The sequence below is a fragment of the Oncorhynchus tshawytscha genome, linkage group LG19, assembly GCF_018296145.1.
Source record: "Oncorhynchus tshawytscha isolate Ot180627B linkage group LG19, Otsh_v2.0, whole genome shotgun sequence".
In the NCBI taxonomy this organism is placed as follows: domain Eukaryota; kingdom Metazoa; phylum Chordata; class Actinopteri; order Salmoniformes; family Salmonidae; genus Oncorhynchus; species Oncorhynchus tshawytscha.
Window position 1 is genome coordinate 32,580,863 of NC_056447.1, and position 12,500 is coordinate 32,593,362.

Consider the following 12,500-nt stretch of genomic DNA (forward strand, 5'->3'; position numbering starts at 1 on the left):
ATTCACTACATAGAACAACAGACAGTCCCCAAACAATCTAAAGGAAGTTTGTTCTGAAGTGTCCGTCTAATATCTGTGCAATATAAGACTATCATGTTTGGGAGAAACTCACCTTTCCACAGAAGTGTCATATTAGTGTGTAGCCCAAACTGTTCAGACGCTGCAGACGTTCAGACACTACAGACGTGAGAAGACCAATTTTCAGGATGTCTCCTGGTCTGATAAACATCACTCTAGCTCTGCCACGTTTCGCTGCAGATCAGGAAGTGTGACACTGGTTGATGCGGTGGATTGAAATGCATCCAATAAAAAACGGACAGATTTGTATGTTTTCTTATGCTAATTAGATTGGCGCGTAAATCGCCTCTACCTTAAGTCTGAACACCACCACCTTCATTGAAATCCTTCTTTACTTCAGGCCCTTTATAGAGCCACTTCTTACTGATAAAGTCTGAGCGGTTGTTTTGGGTCCTGTACTGGGTTTGGGGGATCAAAATAAAATGTCATCAGAAAATAGAAAGTGACATATCGTTGGAAAGATACAGGCCTTGTCTAACTCAAATGTTACTGCTGTCAGTGTCATAAGAATCCCCCCCCCCACACACACACAAAATCATGCACTATGCACATATTTATAGAGTATGCAATGTAGGTCAAGACACCAAAAGTGCAAACATTTAGTATGCAGGGAAAGTGTACAACCTAATGGTTTTTGTAGAGCAATGTATTTCCTTCTCCATTGACATTACCTTGTGTCACATCTGCTCCTGCAACGCCCTCTACTGCTCATCCTATGTCTCCTTGACCTGCGGCCTCCCCCAGTACTCTCTCCCTCTACTGCTCATCCTGTGTCTCCTGACCTGCGGCCATCCCCTGTACTCTCTCCCTCTACTGCTCATCCTATGTCTCCTGCGGCCTGACCTGCTCATCCGGCCTGCGGCCATCCCCAGTACTCTCTCCCTCTACTGCTCATCCTGTGTCTCTCCTTGACCTGCGGCCATCCCCTGTACTCTCTCCCTCTACTGCTCATCCTGTGTCTCCTTGACCTGCGGCCATCCCCTGTACTCTCTCCCTCTACTGCTCATCCTGTGTCTCCTTGACCTGCGGCCATCCCCTGTACTCTCTCCCTCTACTGCTCATCCTGTGTCTCCTTGACCTGCGGCCATCCCCAGTACTCTCTCCCTCTACTGCTCATCCTGTGTCTCCTTGACCTGCGGCCATCCCCTGTACTCTCTCCCTCTACTGCTCATCCTGTGTCTCCTTGACCTGCGGCCATCCCCTGTACTCTCTCCCTCTACTGCTCATCCTGTGTCTCCTTGACCTGCGGCCTCCCCCAGTACTCTCTGCTCAGTCAGTCTATGTTTCTAGCTGTTTGTTACTATTCAGATCCTGTTATCATGTTGTGCCTGTTTTCCTTGCCTGACGCTGTTGTCCTCTCCGCTACAATTCTAACTCTGATTCTGGTCACTGTCTCCAGTCCCACGTCTCGTCATCCCCTCTCTACTGCTCCCTTGGATTTCTTCCCAGACCTGCTTACCCTGTCTCAACCCCTCTCGCTCCAGCCTCAGCCTCCGCACCTGGTTTCCAGCAACACGGCTGAGCTTCCCCTGACCTGCCCTCCATCTCCCCCTTGTGTTTCAATAAATACCTTGGTTACTTTATCCCAGAGTCCTCGTCTGAGTCTGCTCGTGGTTTCCCCTGTTCCACTCCGCGTAACACCTTGTATGCATCCTCCACGTGCGCCGTTGGGCTAGCTCATCATTTACAATAGTAAAAGTTAATCATTTTGAAGTGTCCTCACCTGTCTGTGTCTGTCTTACAAAAAAAAAATTACTCCATGACTTCGTAAGGTCATAACTCCATAAGGTCATTTTAAGGCTTGAAAATCCGTTCAGCCATTTTGGCAGAGTGACTTGCTACTCAAACCAGAGAGCAACTGCTTTCATATGTATATAACTCCCTGAAGTTAAGGCACGTTGCACGAGCCCTGTGCTTTTAAAATGCTGTGTTCCTAGCGCATGTTTACAGTGCCACAATTAGGTAAAAGATCATACTTTTTTGGTTTTATTCTTTTGGAACAGTAATTGGTGACATTTCATTTTAAACCTACCCTTTCAAATATATTATATCCCAACATGGGGACAATGCCATGGCATTGTTCTGATAGATTGGCAAACCCTGCCAACAACATTGCGTATAAATACAGGTAATCTGAGTTCAATGACCTGTTAAAATCTCTACGGGATTGGTGGGTCCCCTGTGGGACGGTTGAGATAATGTAGGCTAATGTGATTAGCATGAGGTTGTAAGTAATAAGAACATTTCCCAGGACATAGATATATCTGATATTTGCAGAAAGCTTAAATTCGTGTTAATCTTACTGCACTGTCCAAAATCTACAGTATATATTACAGTGAAAGAATACCATGCTATTGTTTGAGGAGAGTGCACAGTTATGAACTTGAAAATGTATTAATAAACCATTTAGGCACATTTAGGCAGTCTTGATACAACATTTCAAATAGAAATGTGATGGTTCATTGGATCAGTCTAAAACTTTGCACATTCACTGCTGACATCTAGTGGCCAAAATCTAAATTGCTCCTGGTCTGGAATAATATATTATGGCCTTTCTCTTGCATTTCAAAGATGATGGTACAATTATTATTATTTTTTTACGCATTTTTTTTCTTCTTTGTGTTATCTTTTACCAGATCTAATGTGTTATATTCTCCTACATTAATTCAACATTTATACAAACATCAAAGTGTTTCCTTTCACATGGTATCAAGAAAATATCCTTGCTTCAGATCCTGAGCTGCAGGCAGTTAGATTTGGGTATGTCATTTTGGGCGAGAATTGAAAAAAAGGGGCGGATCCTTAAAAGGACACTGATCACCCCCCCCCTCCCACCGAGGGTAGTATACAATATTATGCATTGCTTAGAAAATATCAGCAGAGGGGGTCAGAGTTGAACAGCTTAATGGCCTGTATTTATATGCACTGTTGTTGGCAGAGTATGCTAATCTATCTGAACAATGCCATGGCTTCAAGCCAATCTATCTTTATGTGTGTGTGCGTGTGCCTGTGCGTGTGCGTGTGTGTGTGTGTGTGTGTGTGTGTGCGTGTGTGAATAAAGCATCTGCTTCAAATCTCCTCCCAGATTCTGAAGCTCTAAAACAGATTGGGAGATGTTCCCGGTGCTTCTCAGTCCATCTGGTGTCTTTGTGTCCGTCTGCACAGGAGAACCGACAGACACTTTGTCCTCATCTATTAATGTTCCTATACTAGAGCCAGGTTGTCACCATAATGTCACCATTTCACATCAGTTTGATGCTCTACTTTAAGTGAATGAAAGATATGCTGCACGTGCAATGTACAGTACCAAGAGTTTTTCTTAATTGGTTCTATTTTCTAAATTGTAGAATAATAGTGAAGACATCAAAACTGGAATCATGCATTAACCAAAAATGTGTTTAACAAATCCAAATATATTTTATATTTCAGATTCTTCAAAGTAGCACACTCTTAGCTGTTATTGTCATAATATGGACTTTTACCAAATAGGGCTATGTTCTGTATACCACCTCTATCTTGTCACAACACAGCTGATTGGCTCAAAAGCATTAAGATGGAAGTAAATTCCACAAATTAACTTTTGACAGGGAACACCTGTTAATTGAAATGCATTCCAGGTGACTACCTCATGAAGCTGGTTGAGAGAATGCCAAGAGTGTACAAAGCTGTCATCAAGGCAAAGGGTGGCTACTTTGAAGAATCTCAAGTATTAAATGTATTTTGATTTATTTGTTTTACACTTTTTTGGTGTGTGTGTTATTTCAGATTTTTGATGTCATTATTATTCTACATTGTAGAAAATAGTAAAAATAAAGAAAAACCCTTGAATGAGTAGGTGTGTACAAACTTTGAATGGTACTGTGTATGTCTTTCTTTGTCTTTGTATCTCTCTCTCTCTCTCTCTCTCTCTCTCTCTTTCTCTCTCTCTCTCCTCTTTCTCTCTACCTGTGTGTGTGTGTGTGTGTGTGTGTGTGTGTGTGTGTGTGTGTGTGTGTGTGTGTGTGTGTGTGTGTGTGTGTGTGTGTGTGTGTGTGTGTGTGTGTGTGTGTGTGTGTGTGTGTGTGTGTGTGCGTGTGTGTGTTTGTGTGTGTGTGTGTGCGTGGAGACGTTTTACTATACTTGTGAGTACCAAAAGTCCTCACAAGAATAGTAAACCAACTAAAGTTCAGAGATGTGAGAACACAATTAGGGTTAGCGGTTAAGGTTAGGTTTAGGAAAAATAGGATTTTGAATGGGAATCAATTGTTGGTCCCCAAAAAGTCCTCAAATCAAATCAAATCAAATCTGATTTGTCACATACACATGGTTAGCAGATGTTAATGCGAGTGTAGCGAAATGCTTGTGCTTCTAGTTCCGACAATGCAGTAATAACCAACAAGTAATCTAACTAACAATTTCAAAACTACTGTCTTATACACAGTGTAAGGGGATAAAGAATATGTACATAAAGATATATGAATGAGTGATGGTACAGAGCAGCATAGGCAAGATACAGTAGATGGTATCGAGTACAGTATATACATATGAGATGAGTATGTAAACAAAGTGGCATAGTTAAAGTGGCTAGTGATACATGTATTACATAAGGATGCAGTAGATGATATAGAGTACAGTATATACGTATGCATATGAGATGAATAATGTAGGGTATGTAACATTATATTAGGTAGCATTGTTTAAAGTGGCTAGTGATATATTTTACATCATTTCCCATCAATTCCCATTATTAAAGTGGCTGGAGTTGAGTCAGTGTCAGTGTCAGTGTGTTGGCAGCAGCCACTCAATGTTAGTGGTGGCTGTTTAACAGTCTGATGGCCTTGAGATAGAAGCTGTTTTTCAGTCTCTCGGTCCCAGCTTTGATGCACCTGTACTGACCTCGCCTTCTGGATGATAGCGGGGTGAACAGGCAGTGGCTCGGGTGGTTGTTGTCCTTGATGATCTTTATGGCCTTCCTGTAACATCGGGTGGTGTAGGTGTCCTGGAGGGCAGGTAGTTTGCCCCCGGTGATGCGTTGTGCAGACCTCACTACCCTCTGGAGAGCCTTACGGTTGTGGGCGGAGCAGTTGCCGTACCAGGCGGTGATGCAGCCCGCCAGGATGCTCTCGATTGTGCATCTGTAGAAGTTTGTGAGTGCTTTTGGTGACAAGCCGAATTTCTTTAGCCTCCTGAGGTTGAAGAGGCGCTGCTGCGCCTTCTTCACGATGCTGTCTGTGTGAGTGGACCAATTCAGTTTGTCTGTGATGTGTATGCCGAGGAACTTAAAACTTGCTACCCTCTCCACTACTGTTCCATCGATGTGGATAGGGGGGTGTTCCCTCTGCTGTTTCCTGAAGTCCACAATCATCTCCTTAGTTTTGTTGACGTTGAGTGTGAGGTTATTTTCCTGACACCACACTCCGAGGGCCCTCACCTCCTCCCTCCTCCTCGTCGTTGTTGGTAATCAAGCCTACCACTGTTGTGTCGTCCACAAACTTGATGATTGAGTTGGAGGCGTGCGTGGCCACGCAGTCGTGGGTGAACAGGGAGTACAGGAGAGGGCTCAGAACGCACCCTTGTGGGGCCCCAGTGTTGAGGATCAGCAGGGTGGAGATGTTGTTGCCTACCCTCACCACCTGGGGGCGGCCCGTCAGGAAGTCCAGTACCCAGTTGCACAGGGCGGGGTCGAGACCCAGGGTCTCGAGCTTGATGACAAGCTTGGAGGTTACTATGGTGTTGAATGCCGAGCTGTAGTCGATGAACAGCATTCTCTAATTGGTATTCCTCTTGTCCAGATGGGTTAGGGCAGTGTGCAGTGTGGTTGAGATTGCATCGTCTGTGGACCTATTTGGGCGGTAAGCAAATTGGAGTGGGTCTAGGGCATGGGTGTCAAACTCTGGCCCGTGGGCCAAATTTGGCCCGCGGGGTAATTATATTTGGCCCGCGAGACAATACCAAATTACTACTAGAGCTGGCCCGCCGGTATTATACAGCGCATTCACCACTAATACTACGAATCCCATAATGCTCTGCTGTTTTCGCGCGCCAATCAGGACAGGACCCAGAAACGCTCTCTCCTCTGTGACAGTAGTCATAGCAACATAGACGCTACAACTGTCAGCGAGCTAACCCTTCCCAAAAATGGCGAAAAGAAAGGCAGAAAACAGGAGCTTTCTGGACAAGTGGGAGGCAGAATATCTGTTTACATATGTAAAAGACAAACCTGTTTGTCTTGTTTGTGGAGTCAACGTGGCTGTAAGTAAGGAGTACAACATTAGACGACACTATGAAACGAAACACCATGACAAATACAAGGACCTGGACATGACTCAAAGGAGCCAGAAAGTAGAGGAGATGAAAAGAAGTTTGGTTTCACAACAGAATATGTTTAAAAAAGCCACATCACAAAGCGAGGCTGCTGTAAAGGCTAGTTATATAGTGGCAGCAGAGATCGCAAAATCAGCCCGGCCCTTTAATGAGGGAGAGTTCATGAAAAAGTGCATGATGAAGGTTTGTGACCTCGTATGCCCAGAGAAAAAAACAAGCATTTTCAAACGTGAGCCTGAGCAGGAACACAGTAGCTGATCGCACATGTGATCTTGCCACCAATCTGTATGACCAGCTGATGGAAAAGGGAAAAGATTTTGTTGCGTTCTCCCTCGCTGTGGATGAGAGCTGCGACGCATCTGATACTGCTCAGCTGTCAGTCTTCATCCGTGGAGTGGACTCAAATCTGTGTGTTACGGAGGAGCTATTAGGATTCAAATCAATGCATGGCACAACCACAGGAAAGGAAATCTTTGAGGAGGTTTCCAAATGTGTAACTGAAATAAAGCTGCCGTGGGATAAACTCGTTGGATTAACGACAGATGGTGCGCAGATAGTTCCTGTGTGAGCTGGCCTTTCTCTGTGACATCTCGAGCCATCTCGATGCGCTGAACCTGCAGCTTCAGGGGCGGGGGCGCATCATCACAGACATGTACGCTGCAGTGAGGGCCTTCAAAACTAAACTGTTCCCATGCGCACAGTTTGCTGAAAAACTCAGTGTTCTCGCCGCTGAGTTTAGCCGGCGATTTGCCGACTTCGATGCCCAGAAATGCAAGTTTGAACTGCTTAGTAATCCCTTCGCAGTTGATGTGGAAAATGCACCAACCAACATCCAAATGGAGCTGATTGAACTCCAGTGCAACGACACGCTGAAGTCAAAGTATGATGCTGTGGGCGCCGCACAGTTTCCACGGTTCATCCCTGACACAATGCCTCAGCTCCGCACCCAAGCTGCTCAGATGCTCTCCATGTTCGGCAGCACTTATCTATGCGAGCAACTTTTCTCCTCGATGAAGATGACCAAAACAACTCACAGGAGACGTCTGACTGATGAACATCTTCGCTCGATACTGAGGATTTCTTCAGCTCAGAGCTTGAGCCCAGACATTGATGAACTAGCATCCAAGAAGAGATGCCAGGTATCTGGCTTGGGCACATCAGATTAGACCAGTGTGCAATAATTAACGTTTTCTTTATGCACTTTTTCTTGCTACAAGGCATGGGCTTGAATGGTTGATTGATTTATTATCATTTTATTTGTAAAATTATTAGCCAGTGGAAAAAGTTTATTTTGGTATTTAAATCAGAAGGCTGCAAATAGAAAAGAGGCATACAATTTTTATTTAAATTTTATTTATTTAATAAATGAATGCCATTGATGTGTTTTTTCATTTGAAATTCGATTTTGCATGTCTCCACTATTAAATTATATATTGTATGGTAATAAGCGATGCTTGTTCCATATTCAATGTTAAAGCAAAACTTGTTTGGGTCCATATTAAAAGGTTAATTTGTTCAATGTTGGCCCGTGACTTTGTTCAGGTTTTACATTTTGGCCCACTGGGTATTTGAGTTTGACACCCCTGGTCTAGGGTGTCAGGTAGGGTGGAGGTGGTATGGTCCTTGACTAGTCTCTCAAAGCACTTCATGATGACGGAAGTGAGTGCTACGGGGCGGTAGTCGTTTAGCTCAGTTACCTTAGCTTTCTTGGGAACAGGAACAATGGTGGCCCTCTTGAAGCATGTGGGAACAGCAGACTGGTATAGGGATTGATTGAACACACTGGCCAGCTGGTCTGCGCATGCTCTAAGGGCGCGGTTGGGGATGCCGTCTGGGTCTGCAGCCTTGCGAGGGTTAACACGTTTAAATGTCTTACTCACCTCGGCTGCAGTGAAGGAGAGTCCGCATGTTTTCGTTGCAGGCCGTGTCAGTGGCACTGTATTGTCCTCAAAGCGGGCAAAAAAGTTATTTAGTCTGCCTGGGAGCAAGACATCCTGGTCCGTGACTGGGCTGGTTTTCTTCTTGTAGTCCGTGATTGACTGTAGACCCTGCCACATACCTCTTGTGTCTGAGCCGTTGAATTGAGATTCTACTTTGTCTCTGTACTGGTGCTTAGCTTGTTTGCCTTGCGGAGGGAATAGCTGCACTGTTTGTATTCGGTCATGTTACCAGTCACCTTGCCCTGATTAAAAGCAGTGGTTCGCGCTTTCAGTTTCACGCGAATGCTGCCATCAATCCACGGTTTCTGGTTAGGGAATGTTTTAATCGTTGCTATGGGAACAACATCTTCAACGCACGTTCTCATGAACTCGCACACCGAATCAGCGTATTCGTCAATGTTGTTATCTGACGCAATACGAAACATCTCCCAGTCCACGTGATGGAAGCAGTCTTGGAGTGTGGAGTCAGCTTGGTCAGACCAGCGTTGAACAGACCTCAGCGTGGGAGCTTCTTTTTTTAGTTTCTGTCTGTAGGCAGGGATCAACAAAATGGAGTCGTGGTCAGCTTTTCCGAAAGAAGGGCGGGGCAGGGCCTTATATGCGTCGCGGAAGTTAGAGTAACAATGATCCAAGGTTTTTCCACCCCTGGTTGCGCAATCGATATGCTGATAAAATTTAGGGAGTCTTGTTTTCAGATTAGCCTTGTTAAAATCCCCAGCTACAATGAATGCAGCCTCCGGATAAATGGATTCCAGTTTGCAAAGAGTCAAATAAAGTTAGTTCAGAGCCATAGATGTGTCTGCTTGGGGGGGATATATACGGCTGTGATTATAATCGAAGAGAATTCTCTTGGTAGATAATGTGGTCGATATTTGATTGTGAGGAATTCTAAATCAGGTGAACAGAAGGATTTGAGTTCCTGAATGTTTCTTTCATCACACCATGTCTCGTTAGCCATAAGGCATACGCCCCCGCCCCTCTTCTTACCAGAAAGATGTTTGTTTCTGTCGGCGCGATGCGTGGAGAAACCCGCTGGCTGCACCGCCTCCGATAGCGTCTCTCCAGTGAGCCATGTTTCCGTGAAGCAAAGAACGTTACAGTCTCTGATGTCCCTCTGGAATGCTACCCTTGCTCGGATTTCATCAACCTTGTTGTCAAGAGACTGGACATTGGCGAGAAGAATGCTAGGGAGTGGTGCACGATGTGCCCGTCTCCGGAGTCTGACCAGAAGACCGCCTCGTTTCCCTCTTTTACGGAGTCGTTTTTGGGTCGCCGCATAGGATCCATTCCGTTGTCCTGGTTGAAAGGCAGAACACAGGATCCGCTTCGTGAAAATCATATTCTTGGTCGTACTGATGGTGAGTTGACGCTGATCTTATATTCAGTAGTTATTCTCGACTGTATGTAATGAAACCTAAGATGACCTGGGGTACTAATGTAAGAAATAAAACGAAAAAAAAAAAAAAAAAAAAAACTGCATAGTTTCCTAGGAACGCGAGCGAGGCGGCCATCTCTGTCGGCGCCGGAAGTTTCTTTTTTTCTTTTCTTTTTTTAAGTAAGTAAGTAAGAGTAAGAGTAAGTAAGAGTAAGACATAGCTGTGTGTGTGTGTGTGTGTGTGTGTGTGTGTGTGTGTGTGTGTGTGTGTGTGTGTGTGTGTGTGTGTGTGTGTGTGTGTGTGTGTGTGTGTGTGTGTGTGTGTGTGTGTGTGTGTGTGCGCGCGCGCGTGTGTGTGTGTGTGTGGAGGTGTAGTCCAGGTTATCAGTGCTATCTGAGGCCAGTCTTTAGATGCTTGTGGGCTAAAGGCATCAGACGACACTGGCCCACATTACACACACTTACACTGCGTCTGCTAGTACCACACTAGTAGCACTCACTTCCGTCATCATGAAGTGCTTTGAGAGACTAGTCAAGGACCATATCACCTCCACCCTACCTGACACCCTAGACCCACTCCAATTTGCTTACCGCCCAAATAGGTCCACAGACCTATGCTTGGCAGGGTAGCCTAGTGGTTAGAGAGTTGGACTAGGAACCGGAAGGTTGCAAGTTCAAACCCCCGAGCTGACAAGGTACTAATCTGTCGTTCTGCCCCTGAACAGGCAGTTAACCCACTGTTCCTAGGCCGTCATTGAAAATAAGAATTTGTTCTTAACTGACTTGCCTGGTTAAATAAAGGTAAAATTAAATTAAAGACGATGCAATCTCAACCACACTGCATACTGCCCTAACCCATCTGGACAAGAGGAATACCTATGTGAGAATGCTGTTCATCGACTACAGCTCGGCATTTAACACCATAGTACCCTCCAAGCTCGTCATCAAGCTCGAGACCCTGGGTCTCGACCCCGCCCTGTGCAACTGGGTACTGGACTTCCTGACGGGCCGCCCCCAGGTGGTGAGGGTAGGCAACAACATCTCCACCCCGCTGATCCTCAACACTGGGGCCCCACAAGGGTGCGTTCTGAGCCCTCTCCTGTACTCCCTGTTCACCCACGACTGTGTGGCCACGCACGCCTCCAACTCAATCATCAAGTTTGCGGACGACACAACAGTGGTAGGCTTGATTACCAACAACGACGAGACGGCCTACAGGGAGGAGGTGAGGGCCCTTGGAGTGTGGTGTCAGGAAAATAACCTCACACTCAACGTCAACAAAACTAAGGAGATGATTGTGGACTTCAGGAAACAGCAGAGGGAACACCCCCCTATCCACATCGATGGGACAGTAGTGGAGAGGGTAGTAAGTTTTAAGTTCCTCGGCGTACACATCAAAGACAAACTGAATTGGTCCACCCACACAGACAGCATCGTGAAGAAGGCGCAGCAGTGCCTCTTCAACCACAGGAGGCTGAAGAAATTCGGCTTGTCACCAAAAGCACTCACAAACTTCTACAGATGCACAATCGAGAGCATCCTGTCGGGCTGTATCACCGCCTGGTACGGCAACTGCTCCGCCCACAACCGTAAGGCTCTCCAGAGGGTAGTGAGGTCTGCACAACGCATCACCGGGGGCAAACTACCTGCCCTCCAGGACACCTACACCACCTGATGTCACAGGAAGGCCATAAAGATCATCAAGGACAACAACCACCCGAGCCACTGCCTGTTCACCCCGCTATCATCCAGAAGGCGAGGTCAGTACAAGTGCATCAAAGCTGGGACCGAGAGACTGAAAAACAGCTTCTATCTCAAGGCCATCAGACTGTTAAACAGCCACCACTAACATTGAGTGGCTGCTGCCAACACACCGACTCAACTCCAGCCACTTTAATAATGGGAATTGATGGGAAATGATGTAAAATATATCACTAGCCACTTTAAACAATGCTACCTAATATAATGTTTAATACCCTACATTATTCATCTCATATGTATATGTATATACTGTACTCTATATCATCTACTGCATCTTTATGTCATACATGTATCACTAGCCACTTTAACTATGCCACTTTGTTTACATACTCATCTCATATGTATATACTGTACTCGATACCATCTACTGTATCTTGCCTATGCCGCTCTGTACCATCACTCATTCTTATGTCTTTATGTACATATTCTTTATCCCCTTACACTTGTGTCCATAAGGTAGTAGTTTTGGAATTGTTAGCTAGATTACTTGTTGGTTATTACTGCATTGTCGGAACTAGAAGCACAAGCATTTCGCTACACTCGCATTAACATCTGCTAACCATGTGTATGTGACAAATAAAATTTGATTTGATTTGATTTGATACCATCCTGTACACACACACACACACACTGACTCACACACTCATACACACATATGTTTGATGTATTTCCAGCCATTGTGTGTGTGCCTGTGTGTGTGTGAAGTATAAAGGGAAGCAGTACTCTGCTGAATTGCTGACTCATCTTTGACCTTCTCCCCCAAATATAACTAAAACCTCCCCTCTCCCCTTAACCCACATCACATTGTCAATATATGATCTTAGGGAAGGGGAAGGAAGTGTGTGTGTGGGTGGGGGCTAAGTCAGCCTAATCCTCGGCTTCTTTGTGTGTGTGTGAGGGCAGGCGTGCACATCCGTGTGAGTTTTTGGAGTGGAGGGGAATGGGGGAAGACTATGCATTTTTAATGAGAGTAAGGCTAGTGGGCCTGTACCCATTAACACCTTAGACAGAGACACCACTATTAGCAAGAGAAAAGGAGAGAG

At 45.3% G+C, this 12,500-nt stretch overlaps 1 protein-coding gene across 2 annotated transcripts in view; it reads left to right on the forward strand.

Annotated features, from left to right (window-relative positions):
* The window catches only part of LOC112218979 (SH3 and multiple ankyrin repeat domains protein 3-like), a 273,940-nt gene that overhangs the window by 215,294 nt on the left and 46,146 nt on the right, over nt 1-12,500 (forward strand). The window lies entirely within an intron of this gene.